This window comes from Microcaecilia unicolor, chromosome 7, assembly GCF_901765095.1.
Source record: "Microcaecilia unicolor chromosome 7, aMicUni1.1, whole genome shotgun sequence".
Lineage (NCBI taxonomy): Eukaryota > Metazoa > Chordata > Amphibia > Gymnophiona > Siphonopidae > Microcaecilia > Microcaecilia unicolor.
This window is the reverse complement of record NC_044037.1, coordinates 101,817,753-101,839,386: the sequence shown is the minus strand read 5'-3', so window position 1 is coordinate 101,839,386 and position 21,634 is coordinate 101,817,753. Positions and strand designations below refer to the sequence as shown.

The 21,634-nt window shown below is 48.9% G+C and overlaps 2 protein-coding genes across 5 annotated transcripts in view; both read right to left on the bottom strand.

Annotated features, from left to right (window-relative positions):
- The window catches only part of LOC115474633 (sulfotransferase 1C4-like), a 313,490-nt gene that overhangs the window by 171,821 nt on the left and 120,035 nt on the right, over nucleotides 1–21,634 (bottom strand). The gene's annotated exons all lie outside the window — the stretch shown is intronic.
- LOC115474631 (sulfotransferase family cytosolic 1B member 1-like) overlaps nucleotides 1–21,634 on the bottom strand; it is a 52,453-nt gene that overhangs the window by 14,036 nt on the left and 16,783 nt on the right. The window contains exon 1 of one of the 4 annotated variants that reach the window (XM_030210201.1): nucleotides 13,028–13,082. The exons of 2 other annotated variants lie outside the window; for them this stretch is intronic. The gene's annotated coding sequence lies outside the window, so the exon portion shown is untranslated. Of the gene's footprint in view, nucleotides 1–12,945; nucleotides 13,083–21,634 lie in introns of those variants that run through there. One more of the 4 variants, XM_030210199.1, reaches the window with a different exon arrangement.

The following is a 21,634-nucleotide window of genomic DNA, read 5'->3' as shown; positions in this document are numbered from 1 at the left end:
ATGATACCTTTAGCCAAACTTCTAGCCAATCAAAACCTTAATCCCTACACATATGCAGACGATGTCACGATTTACATCCCATTCAAACATGATCTAAATGAAATCACCAATGAGATCAACCAAAGCCTCCAAATCATGCACTCCTGGGCAGATGCATTCCAGCTGAAACTCAATGCAGAGAAAACACAATGTCTTGTGCTCACCTCACCTCACAACACAACAAAACAACTACTCCACCATAACCACACCATACTGTTCTCTCCCCGTCGCACAAAATCTAAACATTTTCGGAGTTACCATTGACCGAAACCTCACACTCGATACTCACGTGAAGAACACAACGAAAAAGATGTTCCACTCCATGTGGAAACTCAAAAGAGTAAAACCTTTCTTCCCAAGATATATCTTCCGTACCCTGGTACAGTCAATGGTAATAAGCCATCTGGACTACTGTAACGCACTATACGCTGGCTGCAAAGAACAGACTATCAAAAAACTCCAAACAGCCCAGAATACCGCCGTCAGACTCATATTTGGAAAAATTAAATATGAAAGTGCAAAACCCCTAAGAGAGAAACTTCACTGGCTCCCACTCAAGGAACGCGTTACGTTCAAGATTTGCATGATTGTACACAAAATCATTCACGCAGACGCCCCAATCTACATGCTAAACCTTGTGGACTTGCCTCCCAGAAACGCCATAAGATCATCCCGCAAATTTCTCAATCTGCACTTCCCCAGCTGTAAAAGACTAAAATACAAGCTGATACACGCCACCACCTTCTCCTACATGAGCACGCAGTTGTGAAATGCATTACCTACAGCCCTAAAAGCTATTGATGAAATAACTAACTTCCGCAAATCACAGAAGACATCTCTTCAACAAGGCCTACAAAGAGAACCCATAGCCTTACAAAACTACCTCACTAATCCACCCAGTTATTAAAGTCCACCTTCTATCCTACCTAATACCTCCCTTCTCTCTTCCCTTACCCAGTGCTTTTTTTGTACAAAAAAAGGTGCCGGTACTCATTATGGGCGGGGCCACCACATATGGCTCCAACCCTATGATAGCCACACCCACATTAACCACACACCCCTACACCAGCCATGGCGCATATAAACAGACATCATTGAAAATATTACAGTACTATAGGAGAAAAAAATAACGTGATTTTTTTTCATTATAAATAATCTCTGTAAGCTCTTACAGCTCCAGTATACCCAGTGCAAAATAAGACAGCCAATGTAAATTCTCAAATTGGACATATTACAAACACTAAAATGAAAATAAAATGATTTCTTTCTACCTTTGTTGTCTGGTGACTGTTTTTCTTTCCATATTGGTCCCAGTCTGTGATTCTCCTTTCCTTTGTTTTCGCTTAACTCTTCTGTGCCATTTGTCATTTTTGTCTCCTTTTTCTTTGCTTTCTTCAATATTTTTCAGGCTCTCTCTCTGTCCAGATTTAATTCATTCTTACTATCCATTCTTTAATTTCCTTCATCTACCTGTGGCTTTTCATCTTTTCCTCACCCTTGTTCTCCCCATGCCCCTTCCTCTTATTCTCCAGTCTTTCTCTATTCCCCTTTTCCATCCAGCAGCTCTGCTTTCTCTCCCCATCCTTCCAGTGTCTCCCCTATTTCTTTCTGCATTCTTCCATCCAGCGTCTTCCCTCTTTCTCTCCCTATCCTTCCGTTTTCCCTCTCTCTCTCCCCATCCTTCCATCTGTTTTTCCCTCTCTCTCTCCCCCCATCCTTCCATCTGTTTTCCCTTTCTCTTTCCCCATCCTTCCATCTGTTTTTCCCTTTCTCCCCAATCCTTCCATCTGTGTTTTTCCCTCTCTCTCCCCCCATCCTTCCATCTGTTTTTCCCCTCTCTCCCCAATCCTTCCATCTGTGTTTTTCCCCTCTCTCTCCCCATCCTTCCATCTGTTTTTCCCCTCTCTCCCCAATCCTTCCCTCTGTTGTTTTCCCTCTCTCTCCCCATCCTTCCATCTGTTTTTCCCTCTCTCTCCCCATCCTTCCATCTGTTTTCCCCTCTCTCTCCCCAATTCTTCCCGCTTTTGTTTTCCCTTTCTCTCTCTCCCCAATCCTTCCCTGTTGTTTTCCCTCTCTCTCTTCCCATCCTTCCATCTGTTTTCCCCTCTCTCCCCAATCCTTCCATCTGTTTTTCCTCTATCTCCCCAATCCTTCCATCTGTTTTCCCCTCTCTCCCCAATCCTTCCATCTGTTTTTCCCTCTCTCTCCCCATCCTTCCATCTGTTTTTCCCTCTCTCCCCATCCTTCCGTTTTCCCCTCTCTCTCCCCAATCCTTCCCTGTTGTTTTCCCTCTTTCTCTCTCTCCCCAATCCTTCCCTCTGTTGTTTTCCCTCTATCTCTCTCTCCCCAATCCTTTGTTGTTTTCCCTCTTTCTCTCTCTCCCCAATCCTTCCTTCTGTTGTTTTCCCTCTCTCTCCCCAATCCTTCCCTCTGTTGTTTTCCCTCTTTCTCTCTCTCCCCAATCCTTCCCTCTGTTGTTTTCCCTCTTTCTCTCTCTCCCTAATCCTTCCCTCTGTTGTTTTCCCTCTTTTTCTCTCTCCCCAATCCTTCCCTCTGTTGGTTTCCCTCTTTTTCTCTCTCCCCAATCCTTCCCTCTGTTGGTTTCCCTCTTTCTCTCTCTCCCAATCCTTCCCTCTGTTGTTTTCCCTCTTTCTCTATCCCCAATCCTTCCCTCTGTTGTTTTCCCTCTTTTTCTCTCTCCCCAATCCTTCCCTCTGTTGGTTTCCCTCTTTCTCTTTCTCCCCAATCCTTCCCTCTGTTGGTTTCCCTCTCCCTGCCAAGTTTCCCGCGAACGGCGCGAAGTCGCGACGCACGCGGCACCAGCCCCTATTTCCGGCCGCTGCTGCTACTCCTGTTGAGCAGCAGCGGCCGCTACACAAAGAAAAAGAAGATTTAAAAAAAAAAAATTTGAAACCTGGCTGAAACGCGGCACCCCGGCACTGTAGACAGCCATTAGGCATTGGCTGTTGCCCCGCAGCCGCTCCTCCTCTTGCCTCTACGTCACTGCCCCTGGAGGAAGACCCCGGAGGAGCGCAGTGACGTAGAGGCAAGAGGAGGAGCGGCTGCGGGGCAACAGCCAATGCCTAATGGCTGTCTACAGTGCCGGGGTGCCGCGTTTCAGCCAGGTTTGAAGTTTATTTTAAAATCTTTTTCTTTGTGTAGCGGCCGCTGCTGCTCAACAGGAGAAGCAGCAGCGGCCGGAAATGGGGGCTGGCACTGCGTGCGGAACATGGACTCACGGGGCGGGGGGGGGAGCAAAACAAAAAGGTGCCAGTTAGAGGGGAGGATCCAAGATGGCGACCGAGCAGGAAGCAGGAGTGGAACGCTCTGCTTGAGCTTTATTCCTTACTCTCTTTTTGATACTACGAGCATGCCAAAGAGAAAGGGTAAGCCGAAGGGACCATCCCTCTCTAGGCTGGAGACCCCCTCTTTGAGCCAAACTTCTATTTCTGCTTTTTTGGTTTCTATGCCGACGGGCGTTTCTGCTGCTGGGGCGGGGAAGAGCCCCGGCTTGGAGAGCGAAACTTCGCTCAGCCCGCTAGGACCTATAGCTCCCCCACCGCCACAAGTAGACGGGGCCGGATTACCGAGTGAAGATATAGACTCGAAGGGACGGCAGACCCCGTCGAAAAAGATGGCAGAAGATCTGACCTCGCTGGGGGACATCCAGATTTCGCCAGGATTGGTGTTAGGAGAAACAACAATGAGGGGGACCCGGAACGGTAGTCTCGAGGAGGAAGCCTCGTTGTGTGCGATGGCGATTCAGCCCCTGGCGAAACCCCAGGAAATATCCCTGGACTCTATTTGGACGGCTCTTGAAGCCCTACATAAGGTCTGTACTTCCTTTATTTCGGTTTCATTGAATAATTCTAGACAAGTAAAAGACCTTAAAGAAAAAGTTGAAGTGATTTCTGCTAAACAAGTTGCAATGGAAACTGATATAGTGAAAACTCAAGAACAGCAATCTCAAATAGCAGGAGATCATTTGATTATCCACAGAAAACTTGAAAATCTAGAAAATTCTTCAAGAAATTTAAATTTGCGTTTATTAAATTTTCCTCAAACACAATATATGTCTGCTAGAGAGCTGTTTAACAAACTTTTGAAGGAGACTTTCAAATATCCAGAGGACTCTTTGCCTCCACTGCAAAAAGCGAATGCTACATACCTGTAGAAGGTATTCTCCGAGGACAGCAGGCTGATTGTTCTCACTGATGGGTGACGTCCACGGCAGCCCCTCCAATCGGAATCTTCACTAGCAAAGTCCTTGCTAGCCCTCGCGCGCCCGCGCGCACCGCGCATGCGCGGCAGTCTTCCCGCCCGAAACCGGCTCGAGCCGGCCAGTCCAGTATGTAGCAAGACAAACTCTTAAGGGAAGACACAACTCCAAAGGGGAGGCGGGCGGGTTTGTGAGAACAATCAGCCTGCTGTCCTCGGAGAATACCTTCTACAGGTATGTAGCATTCGCTTTCTCCGAGGACAAGCAGGCTGCTTGTTCTCACTGATGGGGTATCCCTAGCCCCCAGGCTCACTCAAAACAACAACCATGGTCAATTGGGCCTCGCAACGGCGAGGACATAACAGAAATTGACCTAAAAAAATTTACCAACTAACTGAGAGTGTAGCCTGGAACAGAACAAACAGGGCCCTCGGGGGGTGGAGTTGGATCCTAAAGCCCAAACAGGTTCTGAAGAACTGACTGCCCGAACCGACTGTCGCGTCGGGTATCCTGCTGCAGGCAGTAATGGGATGTGAATGTGTGGACAGAAGCCCACGTCGCAGCTTTGCAAATTTCTTCAATGGAGGCTGACTTCAAGTGGGCTACCGACGCAGCCATGGCTCTAACATTATGAGCCGTGACATGACCCTCAAGAGCCAGCCCCGCCTGGGCGTAAGTGAAGGAAATGCAATCTGCTAGCCAATTGGATATGGTGCGTTTCCCTACAGCCACTCCCCTCCTATTGGGATCAAAAGAAACAAACAATTGGGCGGACTGTCTGTGGGGCTGTGTCCGCTCCAGATAGAAGGCCAATGCTCTCTTGCAGTCCAATGTGTGCAGCTGACGTTCAGCAGGGCAGGAATGAGGACGGGGAAAGAATGTTGGCAAGACAATTGACTGGTTCAGATGGAACTCCGACACGACCTTTGGCAGGAACTTAGGGTGAGTGCGGAGGACTACTCTGTTATGATGAAATTTGGTGTAAGGGGCCTGGGCTACCAGGGCCTGAAGCTCACTGACTCTACGAGCTGAAGTAACTGCCACCAAGAAAATGACCTTCCAGGTCAAGTACTTCAGATGGCAGGAATTCAGTGGCTCAAAAGGAGGTTTCATCAGCTGGGTGAGAACGACATTGAGATCCCATGACACTGTAGGAGGCTTGACAGGGGGCTTTGACAAAAGCAAACCTCTCATGAAGCGAACAACTAAAGGCTGTCCTGAGATCGGCTTACCTTCCACTTGGTAATGGTATGCACTGATTGCACTAAGATGAACCCTTACGGAGTTGGTCTTAAGACCAGACTCAGACAAGTGCAGAAGGTATTCAAGCAGGGTCTGTGTAGGACAAGAGCGAGGATCTAGGGCCTTGCTGTCACACCAGACGGCAAACCTCCTCCAATGAAAGAAGTAACTTCTCTTAGTGGAGTCTTTCCTGGAAGCAAGCAAGATACGGGAGACACCCTCTGGCAGACCCAAAGAGGCAAAATCTACGCCCTCAACATCCAGGCCGTGAGAGCCAGGGACCGGAGGTTGGGATGCAGAAGAGCCCCTTCGTCCTGCGTGATGAGGGTCAGAAAACACTCCAATCTCCACGGTTCTTCGGAGGATAACTCCAGAAGAAGAGGGAACCAGATCTGACGCGGCCAAAAAGGAGCAATCAGGATCATGGTGCCTCGGTCTTGCTTGAGTTTCAACAAAGTCTTCCCCACCAGAGGAATGGGAGGATAAGCATACAGCAGGCCCTCCCCCAATCGAGGAGGAAGGCATCCGACGCCAGTCTGCCGGTGGCCTGAAGCCTGGAACAGAACTGAGGGACTTTGTGGTTTGCTCGAGATGCGAAGAGATCCACCAAGGGGGTGCCCCACGCTTGGAAGATCTGGCGCACCACTCGGGAGCTGAGCGACCACTCGTGAGGTTGCATAATCCTGCTCAACCTGTCGGCCAGACTGTTGTTTACGCCTGCCAGATATGTGGCTTGGAGCACCATGCCGTACCGGCGAGCCCAGGTCCACATGCTGACGGCTTCCTGACACAGGGGGCGAGATCCGGTGCCCCCCTGCTTGTTTACATAGTACATGGCAACCTGGTTGTCTGTCTGAATTTGAATAATTTGGTGGGACAGCCGATCTCTGAAAGCCTTCAGAGCGTTCCAGATCGCTCGTAACTCCAGAAGATTGATCTGTAGATCGCGTTCTTGGAGGGACCAGCTTCCTTGGGTGTGAAGCCCATCGACATGAGCTCCCCATCCCAGGAGAGACGCATCCGTGGTCAGCACTTTTTGTGGCTGAGGAATTTGGAAGGGACGTCCCAGAGTCAAATTGGTCCAAATCGTCCACCAATACAGGGATTCGAGAAAACTCGTGGACAGGTGGATCACGTCCTCTAGACCTCCAGCGGCCTGATACCACTGGGAGGCTAGGGTCCATTGAGCAGATCTCATGTGAAGGCGGGCCATGGGAGTCACATGAACTGTGGAGGCCATATGGCCCAGCAATCTCAACATCTGCCGAGCTGTGACCTGCTGGGAAGCCCGCACCCGGGAGACGAGGGACAACAAGTTGTTGGCTCTCGTCTCTGGGAGATAGGCGCGAGCCGTCCGAGAATCCAGCAGGGCTCCTATGAATTCGAGGTTCTGCACTGGAAGAAGATGGGACTTTGGGTAATTTATCACAAACCCCAGTAGCTCCAGAAGGCGAATAGTCATCTGCATGGACTGCAGGGCTCCTGCCTCGGACGTGTTCTTTACCAGCCAATCGTCGAGATATGGGAACACGTGTACTCCCAGCCTGCGAAGTGCCGCTGCTACCACAGCTAGGCACTTTGTGAACACCCTGGGCGCAGAGGCGAGCCCAAAGGGTAGCACACAGTACTGGAAGTGGCGTGTGCCCAACTGAAATCGCAGATACTGTCTGTGAGCTGGCAGTATCGGGATATGTGTGTAGGCATCCTTCAAGTCCAGAGAGCATAGCCAATCGTTTTGCTGAATCATGGGGAGAAGGGTGCCCAGGGAAAGCATCCTGAACTTTTCTTTTACGAGATATCTGTTCAGGGCCCTTAGGTCTAGGATGGGACGCATCCCCCCTGTTTTCTTTTCCACAAGGAAGTACCTGGAATAGAATCCCAGCCCTTCTTGCCCGGATGGCACGGGCTCGACCGCATTGGCGCTGAGAAGGGCGGAGAGTTCCTCTGCAAGTACCTTCTTGTGCTGGAAGCTGTAAGACTGAGCTCCCGGTGGACAATTTGGAGGTTTTGAGGTCAAATTGAGGGTGTACCCCTGCCGGACTATTTGCAGAACCCACTGATCGGAGGTTATGAGAGGCCACCTTCGGTGAAAAGCTTTCAACCTCCCTCCGACTGGCAGGTCGCCCGGCACGGACACTTGGATGTCGGCTATGCTCTGCTGGAGCCAGTCAAAAGCTCGCCCCTTGCTTTTGCTGGGGAGCCGCGGGGCCTTGCTGAGTCGCACGCTGCTGACGAGAGCGAGCGCGCTGGGGCTTAGCCTGGGCCGCAGGCTGTCGGGAAGGAGGATTGTACCTACGCTTGCCAGAAGAGTAGGGAACAGTCTTCCTTCCCCCGAAAAATCGTCTACCTGTAGAGGTAGAAGCTGAAGGCTGCCGGCGGGCGAATTTGTCGAATGCGGTGTCCCGCTGGTGGAGAGACTCTACCACCTGTTCGACTTTTTCGCCAAAAATGTTGTCCGCACGGCAAGGCGAGTCCGCAATCCGCTGCTGGATTCTATTCTCCAGGTCGGCGGCACGCAGCCATGAGAGCCTGCGCATCACCACACCTTGAGCAGCGGCCCTGGACGCAACATCAAAAGTGTCATAAACTCCTCTGGCCAGGAATTTTCTGCACGCCTTCAGCTGCCTGACCACCTCCTGAAAAGGCTTGGCTTGCTCAGGGGGAAGAGCATCAACCAAGCCCGCCAACTGCCGCACATTGTTCCGCATGTGTATGCTCGTGTAGAGCTGGTAAGACTGGATCTTGGACACGAGCATAGAGGAATGGTAGGCCTTCCTCCCAAAGGAGTCTAAGGTTCTAGCGTCCTTGCCCGGGGGCGCCGAAGCATGTTCCCTAGAACTCTTAGCCTTCTTTAGGGCCAAATCCACAACTCCAGAGTCGTGAGGCAACTGAGTGCGCATCAGCTCTGGGTCCCCATGGATCCGGTACTGGGACTCGATCTTCTTGGGAATGTGGGGATTAGTTAAGGGTTTCGTCCAGTTCGCAAGCAATGTCTTTTTTAGGACATGGTGCAAGGGAACGGTGGACGCTTCCTTAGGTGGAGAAGGATAGTCCAGGAGCTCAAACATTTCAGCCCTGGGCTCGTCCTCCACAACCACCGGGAAGGGGATGGCCGTAGACATCTCCCGGACAAAGGAAGCAAAAGACAGACTCTCGGGAGGAGAAAGCTGTCTTTCAGGAGAGGGAGTGGGATCAGAAGGAAGACCCTCAGACTCCTCGTCAGAGAAATATCTAGGATCTTCCTCTTCCTCCCACGAGGCCTCACCCTCGGTGTCAGACACAAGTTCACGAACCTGTGTCTGCAACCTCGCCCTGCTCGACTCAGTGGAGCCACGTCCACGATGGGGGCGTCGAGAGGTAGACTCCCTCGCCCGCATCGGCGAAGCTCCCTCCGCCGACGTAGTCGGGGAGCCTTCCTGGGAGGTGGCCGCTGCCGGCACCGCACGCGGTACCGACGTCGGGGACCTCAACCTGGGCGATGGGCCAGCCGGCGCCACGCTCGACGGTACCGGAGGCGCAAGCACCGCCGGTACCGGAGGGGTAGGGCGCAACAGCTCTCCCAGAATCTCTGGGAGAACGGCCCGGAGGCTCTCGTTTAGAGCGGCTGCAGAGAAAGGCTGTGAGGTCGATGCAGGCGTCGACGTCAGGACCTGTTCCGGGCGAGGAGGCTGTTCCGGGCTGTCCAGAGTGGAGCGCATCGACACCTCTTGGACAGAGGGTGAGCGGTCCTCTCGGTGCCGATGCCTGCTGGGTGCCGAATCCCTCGGCGACCCAGAGCTCTCGGTGCCGACGCGGGGAGGAGACCGGTGTCGATGCTTCTTCGACTTCTTCCGAAGCATGTCACCGGAGCTCCCCGGCACCGACGAGGAGGACGTAGAATCCATCCGTCGCTTCCTCAGGGCCGAGGCCGAAGAAGGTCGGTCTCGGGGGGGCTGTACCGCAGGAGCCCTCAGGGTGGGAGGAGACCCACCCGAAGGCTCACCGCCACCAGCAGGGGAATGGACAGCCCTCACCTGCACTCCTGACGATGCACCACCGTCCGACGACATCAGCAGACGAGGTCCCGGTACCACCGACGTCGATGCAGCTATCCGATGTCTCGGCGCCGATGCAGAGGCCCGATGCCTCGATGCACTCGATGCAAGGGCGGCCGAGGAAGATGGTCTGGACGCTGACGACGTCGATGCACTCGAAGATCCCGGTGCCGATGCCGACGAAGAGCCCGAGAACAAAACGTTCCACTGGGCTAGTCTCGCTACCTGAGTCCGCCTTTGAAGCAGGGAACACAGACTACAGTTCTGAGGGCGGTGCTCGGCCCCCAGACACTGAAGACACGACGAGTGTCGATCAGTGAGCGAGATAACCCGGGCGCACTGGGTGCACTTCTTGAAGCCGCTGGAAGGCTTCGATGTCATGGGCGGAAAAATCACGCCGGCGAAATCAAAGTCCGAAATGACGGAAAAAGAGCACCAAAAACTTTAGAGGGAGAAAATCTCGACCGAGGCCGAAAAGAGGCCTACCCCGACGACGAAAGAAAACTTATCGGGGCCAAAAGCTGGAAATACGGGGAGGATTGAAACGAAACCCGGTGGAGGGGTTCCGGAGCACTTCCCGAGTACAAGAAAAGCTTTTCCGAAGAAAAAAACACGTTCAACAATATGGACGCGCGAGGTCGACTCTCCGGGGCTCGACACGGCGAAAAATACGACCGTACCGAGTGCGGACAAAAGAAGACTGGCCGGCTCGAGCCGGTTTCGGGCGGGAAGACGGCCGCGCATGCGCGGTGCGCGCGGGCGCGCGAGGGCTAGCAAAGGACTTTGCTAGTGAAGATTCCGATTGGAGGGGCTGCCGTGGACGTCACCCATCAGTGAGAACAAGCAGCCTGCTTGTCCTCGGAGAAAATATATTACCTTAAACTACAAGGGAAAAATTCTCAATCGTCTCCTATTGAGTTACAAACATCTTCTGAATTTCTGGACGTATCCGGACTATTGGAGCAATCTCAGGAAGAAATTAAAACTCGTGCTACTTTAATAATATCCTTTGTCTTTATACAAGATAAAGAGGCTTTACTAAGATTGTATTTTAAGAATTTACAGCCTCAATTTATGGGAGATAAGATTTTGTTGTTCCCAGATATTTCTAAATGGACTCAGCAAAGGAGAAAGAAATTTCTGGAATTGAAGCAGAAAGCAGTGGAAATAGAAGCTACTTTTCAATTAAGGTTTCCATGCAAATGTTTAATTTTTTTCAAGAATAATAGATATATATTTTATGAACCTGAACAATTGTCTAGATTTTTACTTATGCATGGGAAAAAAGAACTGACCAAATAAATGTTGGAAATATAGTTAAGATGTAAATTTAGAAACCGCCTGCTCTAACTTAAATGTTAATTATTTCCACTTTAACCAACTTCCTTTGGTGATATTTGGATTCTCTCTAATTTGTGGACTGCTGAAAATCAATGTTTATATAAATTCCTTTTGGAATTTAAAAAATTGGAATAATTTACTTTAAAGTTGTTATTTAAAACATTGATGTATCATTCAAAGTGTGTTATCTTTGTTTAAAACAAAATTAATAAAGAAATTAAAATTAATTAAAAATCTTTTTCTTTGTGTAGCGGCCGCTGCTGCTCAACAGGAGAAGCAGCAGCGGCCGGAAATGGGGGCTGGCACTGCGTGCGGGACATGGGGCGGGGGGGAGCAAAAAAAAAAGGTGCCGGTACGCCGTACCGTTGCGTACCGGCACAAAAAAAGCACTGCCCTTACCTAATCTTTGTACAATACTAATTGTATCTGATAACATGGAATAATCATGTCATAACCAAACTCTGTAAGCCACATTGAGCCTGCAAATAGGTGGGAAAATGTGGGATACAAATGCAATAAATAAATAAATAAATAATATTACCAGCACTCATATAACTCCTGGCTCCTCCCTGACTCTGCCCCCAGACCACCTCTCCAATTAGTGTCGATGTTCAACAGCCTGCCTGGTTAAATCCTTTTGAAACTGGCCTGAACATGTATAGCCTGGGCAACCTCCTAAGTTGAAGTTGGAGTCAATGGATGAGTAGAAGTCAGTACTCAGCACCATATTCCTATTTTGGTAAAGGACTTGCTTTCAAGGCCCCATCCCTATGGGCTTTTCATACAGGCTTTTGGAGTACCAGAAACATAAGGTTTACCAGCTACCCTTCTTTCCTTTTGTCTCCCATTCGTTCTATATGAGCATGGAACGAAAGACAGGCGCGCGCGGCACCCTCCAGCGGCGTGCACCCAGGGCGGACCGCACCCACCGCCCCCCCTAGGAACGCCACTGAATTAAACTAACCTCGCCTCCGAAGTCCTAGACCATGGAGTGGAAAGAAAACTAAAAGGATTTTAGGACCCAGTAACCAGACAGATGGTAAGTACAAGTTACTAGTTGTTTATTTAAACCCAATTTGGGGTATGGAAAAAGTGATGTTCTTAACATATTAGGTTCTTCTGTAACATAAAAATACATTTATACATAAACTAATAACATAAAGTTTTCTAACAGGTGCAGCAGTATATCAACAGTGAAACCAACAGACAAGTATTAACTAAAGTATCTTATTTGTTCTCTCTCAATCTATAAATTTCCTTTATATTGTGTGTCTCAAGAATCAATTATTTTGAATTACTTTGTCTTTTAGGTGTGAACACCCAGATTCAGTCTCTACAACAGGTAAGTCAGATTAAACTGTGACCTTTCAGTGTCCTTTTGCATAGGAGTGAAGACTTATCTTTGGCCCTTCTTGGAGCTTCTTCGTTCTTCCCCTTGCTTGTATTTTGGAGCTCAGGATCTTCTCTTTCAGTACAGGAACCTACTGCCTCACCCTTTAAATTAAATCAACAAAAAAAACCCTTCCTTCCTGACTAACAGCAGGAACAGCACTAGCTGGGTTCAGGGATAACTGTGGCTTGCTAACTAACAAAATAAACAATAATTGTATAACCTTAAATAGTTTTTCTGTTCTTGTACTGAGTTCCCTAACTAAGGAAGGGCACTCTTTATTGGATCTTGTAGTCACACTGCTCTCAGCAACTTGGTCTCTCCAAACTCATGCAATCTTCCACTCTAGTGCACCAGCATGTGAATATACTGCAAGCCCAACCTTAAGCTTGGAGACCAGTTTTCCTAGTGGCTTAACTGGGATTAATCCACTTGCATAAACCTGTCTTACACAACATTGCACAGGGTCTCTCCACCACAGTCTTAACTGTAAAACTTTTAAACAGCACACAAAAAAAAAAAAAACAGTTTAGTTCTTTCTTTCTCTTGTTCAAATCCAACACCTTTCACCTTCAGCACACTTCACCTGCATTCAGTGTTTCAGCACTAAACAATGGCAGAGAAATTCCCTTTCAGATACTTAAACAGTACACACAAAAAACATCAGTTTTAGAACTTGCTTTCTCTGCTCAAATCCAACACTTTTCACCTTCAACTGTCTTCAGCTGCATTCAGGAATTCAAAGCTCACAGAAAAACTTACTTTCACATACTTTTCTGCCTAGAAATCCTGTCATGCACTCAGAGCTCTCTCAAACACAGCTTTCCTCTTCAGTGTCTTCAGCCCCTCCCTCCTCCACTTCCGGGCAAGCTGTTGCCAAGGGACACTGGGTCTCTGAGTCACCAGCTGACCTCTGCTGGCCAATAAGGTGTCAGAACACAGGGTATTTTCCTCATGGACACTAATTAACATTTTTTCACAATCTCCATTTTGGAAAATAACTTTCCATAGGAAATAATAGAAAAGTTATATTTTTAGACAAAAGCCCATAAAATTTCTATACAATCAGATCAAAATATCTTACAATCATTGGTGCCATCAAACTATACATACAGTGTAGTTTTTATATGTTTAAACACACATTTAAATATATTTACAGACTTTTATCATAAATCTGTCAAAACCTTTATAAAACTAGAAATGTTCACTCAAAAAACCCAAATCCAACACTCAGAGCTTTGGAGCAAGCCGCAGACAACGCAGCTCCATGTAGGAAGTGCAAAACTGCTTCTGGAGTCACAGCACTGGCCACCAACAATCTCTGGGAGCCCAGAGCCTCCCCCGGACCCCAGGTAAAAATTAAAAAAAATATATAACCCACCGGGTTACATTTCTCCCAAATCCCATGGCTGATGATGCCATCAGCAGCTGAGATGGAAAATGTGGAAAATGTAATAAAGCAGCAGCAGAGAGCCATTCTCTCTTCTCCATTCATAGATGGACACTGATTAGAAATTGGTGCTTCACATATTTACTTTGCATAAATGCAAAAGATGTAAACATTAAAGTAGAAATCATCCAAAGACCAAGAGAGGGCTCAGAGAGACAGAAAGACCACAAAAAGTGTGTTGTTAAAAAATCTCTTAGACTGTCTAGCTCCAGAGCTGAAAGAGCCTGCATAGTCGGAGACAAATAACAAAGAGAGGGCTCAGAAACACACAGGCAATGTTGTATCTATTTTCAGTAATCTCTCAGGCTCTGTCTCCAGACCCAAGAAAGAATGCATAGAGAAAAGGAATCCAAACAGAGTACAGACAGGGCATATAGGCAGAGGCAGGCAGGCAGACAGTCACCTACTACTGAGGCAGCCTGGGCAAAGAAGTCATATTTGTTAATTTGGTGTTTAATTTTTCAGTCCTGCAAGTGATGGAAGAATGCCATCTGGGTTTAATTACTCAAATGTCTAGCTTTTGCTAGACCAGAGGTTAGAAAGGTCAGAGAGAAGTAATTATTTACCACATCTGGATACCATTATGAGCAAGGCATACTGTAGTTTTAAAAGGATTAGATTGAATGCTGTTTAGAAGGAGATAGCTTAGATATAGATAATTCTAGATGATTTAGATTTTGTCTTATAAGGAATTCTGATTTCTGCTTATTTTAGAATATGTCTTATTCTGTGTAATTAATAAGTTCTATTTCTATGTAGAATATCTTTCCAATTCAGTGTTACATCTTTGACTGGCTTTTCAAGTGAGCTTTGTCTGCAGTTTAAAGAGGTCATCATCTGGTTTGAATTATCCACAGTCCTAGCGAGTTCTGTGTAGGAAGCTAGGTGAAAGAGGTCAGGACAAGTCAAGTCATCTCCTTGATGAATAGCTAAATGAAGGACTGGTTTTCTGAAAGTAATAACAAATCATGTATGTGTGCTATTAAGCAAGACTGGCCCCTTGGCCCTTGACCCCTTAATGAATGCCAGAGTCCAGTTAGCAGTTAGTATGAAGTTAGCTGGGAATATAAGAATTTAATAATAATAAAATGCAAGAGATAGGTGCCACATTGTCTAGTGTGAGAGGCCCCAGGTCATAGGTCAGTTTAGGAAATATCTGAAACCTATGTAACTGATATTTTGGAGTAAATGTATAGAGATAATTAGTTCAAGGCAGGGTAATCAATCTATTCTTTACCATCTGGTGAGAAAGGGGGGCTAGAGAGGTGTAGGACCCTATATAACTGGGAGCAGAAGCAGCTTACGTTAGAAGAGAGACAACAGAAGAAGAGAAGGAGCTGAGACAGAAGCCACAAGACACAGAGAGCTGAGAAAGAGAAGAAGAGACCTAGTGCTGATGTCCTACTTTGTTTGCTGGCAAATAAAGAAGACTTCTCTCTCATTCTGGTGTGTGGTGTTTGACTTCTGAAGTACCACAGATTCTGCTAACAATAGTGGTAATTCCTGCAACACTACCATTGCTGCTACTTTTCATTTCTAAAGCACTACCAGGCATACACAGCACTGTACAGAAACATACATGAGAGACAGTCTCTGTTGTTCCATAGAACTTAGAATCTAGTTTGATTGAATCATAATGCTCAGGAGAGGTGGACATGGAAATGGTTGCAGAAGCAGAGGAGGGAAATCAGTTGATACTAATGAGAGATCTAGGGTCAGCAGCAGCACTAGTACAAAGCAACAGAAAGGATGGTCTTCAATCTCCAAACCGAGGAGAGATTTCTTTAAGAGGAGAACAGCTGTGGCTTCCAGTAACATAGAAACATAGTAGATGACCTGCACGGTCCATCCAGTCTGCCCAACAAGATAAACTCATATGTGCTACTTTTTGTGTATACCCTACCTTGATTTGTACCTGTCCTCTTCAGGGCACAGACCGTATAAGTATGCCCAGCACTATCCCCGCCTCCCAACCACCAGCCCCGCCTCCCACCACTGGCTCTGGCACAGACCGTATAAGTCTGCCCAGCACTATCCCCTCCTCCCAACCACCAGTCCCGCCTCCCACCACCGGTTCTGGCACAGACTGTATAAGTCTGCCCAGCACTAGCCCCACCTCCCACCACCGGCTCTGCCACCCAATCTCGGCTAAGCTCCTGAGGATCCATTCCTTCTGAACAGGATTCCTTTATGTTTATCCCACGCATGTTTGAATTCTGTTACTGTTTTCATTTCCACCACCTCCCGCGGGAGGGAATTCCAAGCATCCACCACTCTCTCCGTGAAAAAATACTTCCTGACATTTTTCTTGAGTCTGCCCCCCTTCAATCTCATTTCATGTCCTCTCGTTCTACCGCCTTCGCATCTCCGGAAAAGGTTCGTTTGCGGATTAATACCTTTCAAATATTTGAACGTCTGTATCATATCACCCCTGTTTCTCCTTTCCTCCAGAGTATACATGTTTAGGTCAGCAAGTCTCTCCTCATACGTCTTGTAACGCAAATCCCATACCATTCTCGTAGCTTTTCTTTGCACCGCTTCAATTCTTTTTACATCCTTAGCAAGATACGGCCTCCAAAATTGAACACAATACTCCAGGTGGGGCCTCACCAATGACTTATACAGGGGCATCAACACCCCCTTTCTTCTGCTGGTCACACCTCTCTCTATACAGCCTAACAACCTTCTAGCTATGGCCACCGCCTTGTCACACTGTTTCATCGCCTTCAAATCCACAGATACTATCACCCCAAGATCCCTCTCCCTGTCCGTACCTATCAGACACTCACCATCTAACACATACGTCTCCCATGGATTTCTACACCCTAAGTGCATCACTTTGCATTTCTTCGCATTGAATTTTAATTGCCAAACCTTAGACCATCCTTCTAGCTTCCTCAGATCCTTTTTCATGTTTTCCACTCCCTCCCGGGTGTCCACTCTGTTACAGATCTTAGTATCATCCGCAAATAGGCAAACTTTACCTTCTAACCCTTCGGCAATGTCACTCACAAATATATTGAACAGAATTGGCCCCAGCACCGATCCTTGAGGCACTCCACTACTCACCTTTCCCTCCTCCGAGCGAATTCCATTCACCACCACCCTCTGGCGTCTGTCCGTCAACCAGTTCCTAATCCAGTTCACCACTTCGGGTTCTATCTTCAGCCCATCCAGTTTATTTAATAGCCTCCTGTGGGGAACTGTGTCAAATGCTGAAATCTAAGTAGATTATGTCTATAGCTCGTCCCTGATTCAATTCTCCTGTCACCCAATCAAAGAATTCAATGAGATTCGTTTGGCACGATTTCCCTTTGGTAAAACCATGTTGTCTCGGATCTTGCAACTTATTGGCTTCCAGGAAATTCACTATCCTTTCTTTCAGCATCGCTTCCATTACTTTTCCAATAACCGAAGTGAGGCTTACCGGCCTGTAGTTTCCAGCTTCTTCCCTTTCACCACTTTTGTGAAGAGGGACCACATCCGCCGTTCTCCAATCCCTCAGAACCTCTCCCGTCTGCAAGGATATATTAAACAAATCTTTAAGAGGACCCGCCAGAACCTCTCTGAGCTCCCTCAATATCCTGGGGTGGATCCCGTCTGGTCCCCTGGCTTTGTCCACCTTTAGCTTTTCAAGTTGTTCATACACATTCTCTTCCATGAACGGTGCTCTATCCACTTCATTCTCATTTGTAATTGAGAATTAGATTGGTGAAATACCAGTTGTCTTCTCCCATCTTCTCAAAAAGAGCAAAAGAAGACAAAGGTAGTACAGGATGGGGGGGGGGGGGGGGGGGGGGGGTGGAGGGTGCAGATGGAAGAGAGCAGGAGACCAGCAACAGGAAAAGCCATTGCCAACAGGGTAAAGTAAAAGGCATACCATGTTCTCTGCTGAGAGGTGTATGGCATGGGTTTTGGCAGATACAGAATCTAATGAATCCTCATATAAGGGATTTTTAAAATCAGATATTGAAAGTTTTGTAACCGAGAAGTGTCTTGAAAATCTAGTTGTTGGTGTGCTAAGTAGTGATGAGGTAAGAATTGATACTTCCAGGACCAATAGCATCCCACAGGTACAGCCAACAATGGAATGTATGAATTATGCCCCTGGCCTTTCACCTTTTGTTCTGCCCTGAGCTCTGGTATCAGCAATAGCAATCCCAAGGAAGTTCTGTAAAATATCAGAGGTGTGTGGAGGCATTTTAAAGTGCCTGAGGATTCACATAAGATAGAATTACTGTGCTGTCAGAAGACCATTAGTAGAGGAAAGCTAATGGGCAATCTTTTGAATAGTGGCAAAACAACACACTTTCAAATTAGGTTCAGGGGAGGGTTCTGATACTATAGCTTGTGAAGCAGAAGCAGCAGGATCAAACATATAAACGGCGAGTGACCGACTCACTCGCAAATGCACAGTCGAGACTTCCCTCTCTGTCCCGCCCCCGCGTCAATCCATGATGACGGGGGCGGGACAGAGAGGGAAACTGCGCAAAGCCGCCGAGGTCACTACCGCTCCCCCCCGCCCGAGGTCGCCGCTGCCGCTACCGCTCCCCCCAACCGGTGTCGCCGCCGCCAGCCCTCCACCCGGCCCAGGCCCTCTCTCCGCTACTGAACTTATATCCATTCGCCGGAACGCAGCACGCATATCAGCTGAGCTGCCGTCCGCCTTCCTTCCCTGCCTGTGCCCCGCCCTCGCTGATGTTACGTCACACGAGGGTGGGACACAGGCAGAGAAGGAAGGCCGACGGCAGCTCAGCTGATCTGCCCTGCTGCGTTCCGGCGAATGGATGTAAGTTCAGTAGCGGAGAGAGGGCCTGGGCCGGGTGGAGGGCTGGCGGCAGCGACTCCGGGGGTGGGGGGGGGAACGGGAACGGTGGCGACCACACAGGGGGGCCAGCGTCGGTGACCACATGGGGGGGGGTAGCGTCGACCTCCGAAAACCCCAATACCAGCCCGTTTTAACGGGCTCAACGGCTAGTAACTAAATAAAAGAGGAAATCCATTTCCCAAAACTGGACCCCCAACCTCTTCCCCCAGTGAGGTGATAAGAGAAGAATCCGAATACCCATCTAAGCAAGACCGTGAAGGACACAGAGTGATGCTGAGCTTTACTGGCCTGGGTAAAGTGGCAAGCAGTATTGAAGGTCGTAAGAGAAACCACTTAGAGGTGGAGGTGCACTTGATCCCTACAATTATCGATTCAGGGTAGAGCAGAGAAGGAGAAGGGAGAGTAGGCTCTTTCCAAGCAGTCAAGCAGCATTGAAGGTACATCAAGGAAAAGATTGGTTTAGATGACCAGACCCTGCAGGTGGTTGAGAACATGTGGGTCAATAGTCAAAGCTATTTATCCAAACAATGGCCACTGTTATCTGGATAAATGACTTAAACCAGTGCTGGCTGTGTATATTCAGTGGCACTATCCAGATAGTCTGTACAGATATTCAGTGGCACTATCTTAGACCTATCCGGATAGTGCTGGGATAATGCATGGGCAGAGCCAATAATTATCTGGAAAGCAGCAATAGTTAGATCACTATCCAGATAATTACCCTGATAAAATTTGGACAGTAGAATTGCTCTCATAACCTTACCTGGTTAGCTATCTAGATAGGAGGCTAATTTGCTGCCATATGGAAAGCAATGGCACTGACCCACCTCATGGATATTCAGTCTTGGCTGCAATCTGGACACCAGGGCTAAATATCTGTGTTTTATTTAGTCACTGCAGCTGGCATTTAAAAACAATGCTGACCAAGGTGGCTGAATATTGATCCAATGGGTTTAAGAGGCTATTGTATCTCTTAACCAGCTTGCTCCTGCCTGCCTGCTTGCCTGCTAGCCAATCAAACCAACCTCCAAAGTGCTACAGCCTGCTCCAGTCCTGTCGCCTGCTTCAGCTTGTTCCTGCCTGCTTGCCTGCTAGCCAATTAAACCAACCTCCAAATTGCAACAGCCTGCTCCAGTCCTGTCGCCTGCTCATGTTCCAGCCCATCCGTTCCAGTTTACTTCATTCCGTCTGCTCTAGCTGACTCCAGTCCTGCTCCTGCCTGCCTCCCTGTTAACCCACCAACCTGCCTGCCTGCTTGCTAGCTTGTCAGCCATTGGCTTACTTGCCTGCCAACTTGTCCTGCTGACTCAAGTCCTGCTCCTGCCTGCCTGCTCCCCTGCTAACCCACCAACCTGCCTGCCTGCCTGCCAGCTTCTCAGCCATTGACGTACTAGCCTGCCAGCTTGTCAACCACTGACTTACCCGCTCTCCAGTCCATCAACTCCAAGCCTCCAGCTTTTCAGCTCCTTCTATCTGCTCCACATCTCAGTCACTACACATACACCTGTTACACCTCAATCTCTACTCATGGCCCCTATCCACATTCTCTTCCTTGCCCTGTCCCTTCCTAATCTTATCCCCCACCCCCCACCGCTGCCTACCGCTGGAACTCATTGCCCACCCAGGTCCCCTCCCATCCTGCCTGCCACGGCAATACCCTACTCACCCCCTTCCCCCACCACCTCACCATCTCTCTTGTCCCCCTCCTCCCTCCTAGCTCTTAACCTTAATCACCTCCTTCCTGCCATTAACCCATCACCATTCCTCCTAAGTGCACCCCATCTTCGTCGTCTTCGTCGTCCATCCTCCCCCACCCTCCTCCGTACTCTCTTGCTCCTCCTCTTGCTATCCGCTGGTGACATTAATCCTAATCCAGGCCCCCCTCACCTGTCCTCCTCCTATCCAAGCAAACGATTCCGTAATGTCTCCAATCTCGTCTCTATCCCCCTCCTCCCCCCCCCTTCCCTCCCCTTCTCTTGTGCCCTCTGGAATGCCCACTCGGTCTGCAACAAACTGCCCTTCATCCACGATCTCTTCATCTCTCGTTCCCTTCAACTGCTCGCCCTAACTGAAACCTAGCTCTCCCCGGACGACTCGGCCTCAGTCGCGGCCCTTTGCCATGGAGGCTATCTCTTCTCCCACACTCCCCGCCCAGTTGGCCGTGGTGGAGGCGTCGGGCTACTACTTTCGCCCTCCTGTAGTTTCCAACCCCTCCTCCTACCGCAGTCTCACTGCTTCTCATCCTTTGAAGCACACTCCATCCGGCTATTCTACCCATTGCCACTCAGAGTGGCAGTCATTTACCGCCCCCCTAATAAATCTCTCTCTTCCTTCCTCACCGATTTCGATGCCTGGCTTTCCGTGTTTCTTGAACCCTCATCTCCGTCACTCATTCTCGGAGACTTTAACATACACGTTGATGACCAATCCGACCCTCGCGCGTCTCAATTCCTCACTCTAACATCCTCCTTCAACCTCCAGCTATGCTCCACCGCCTCGACTCACAGAGACGGCCACTGTCTTGACCTCATTCTCTCCTCCTCCGGCTCCCCCTCCAATTTCCACACTTCAGCTTTTCCTATCTCGGATCATCACCTGATCACCTTCTTCACTTCTTCACACCCCACCTCAGCCCCGTCCAACTCTAACCACTACCTCCAGGAATCTCCAGGCTATTGACCCTCCCATCTTATCCTCTTGTATCTCCAATCTCCTCCCCTCCATCTTGTCCTCTGAGTCTGTCGACAAGGCTGTCTCCGCATACAATACCACTCTCTCCTCTGCTCTGGACACCCTCGCTCCATCCATCTCCCGTCCCACAAAGCGTACTAATCCCCAGCCTTGGCTGACCCCTTGCATCCGCTACCTTCGTTCCTGCACCCGATCTGCCGAACGCCTCTGGAGGAAATCTCGCACCCATTCAGATTTCCTTCACTACAAATTCATGCTATCCTCCCTCCACTCTTCCCTATTCCTTGCCAAACAGGACTATTACACCCAACTGACCAATTCTCTCAGCTCCAACCCCCGTCGTCTCTTCGCCACCCTAAACTCCCTCCTCAAAGTGCCCTCCGCTCCTACCCCCCCCCCC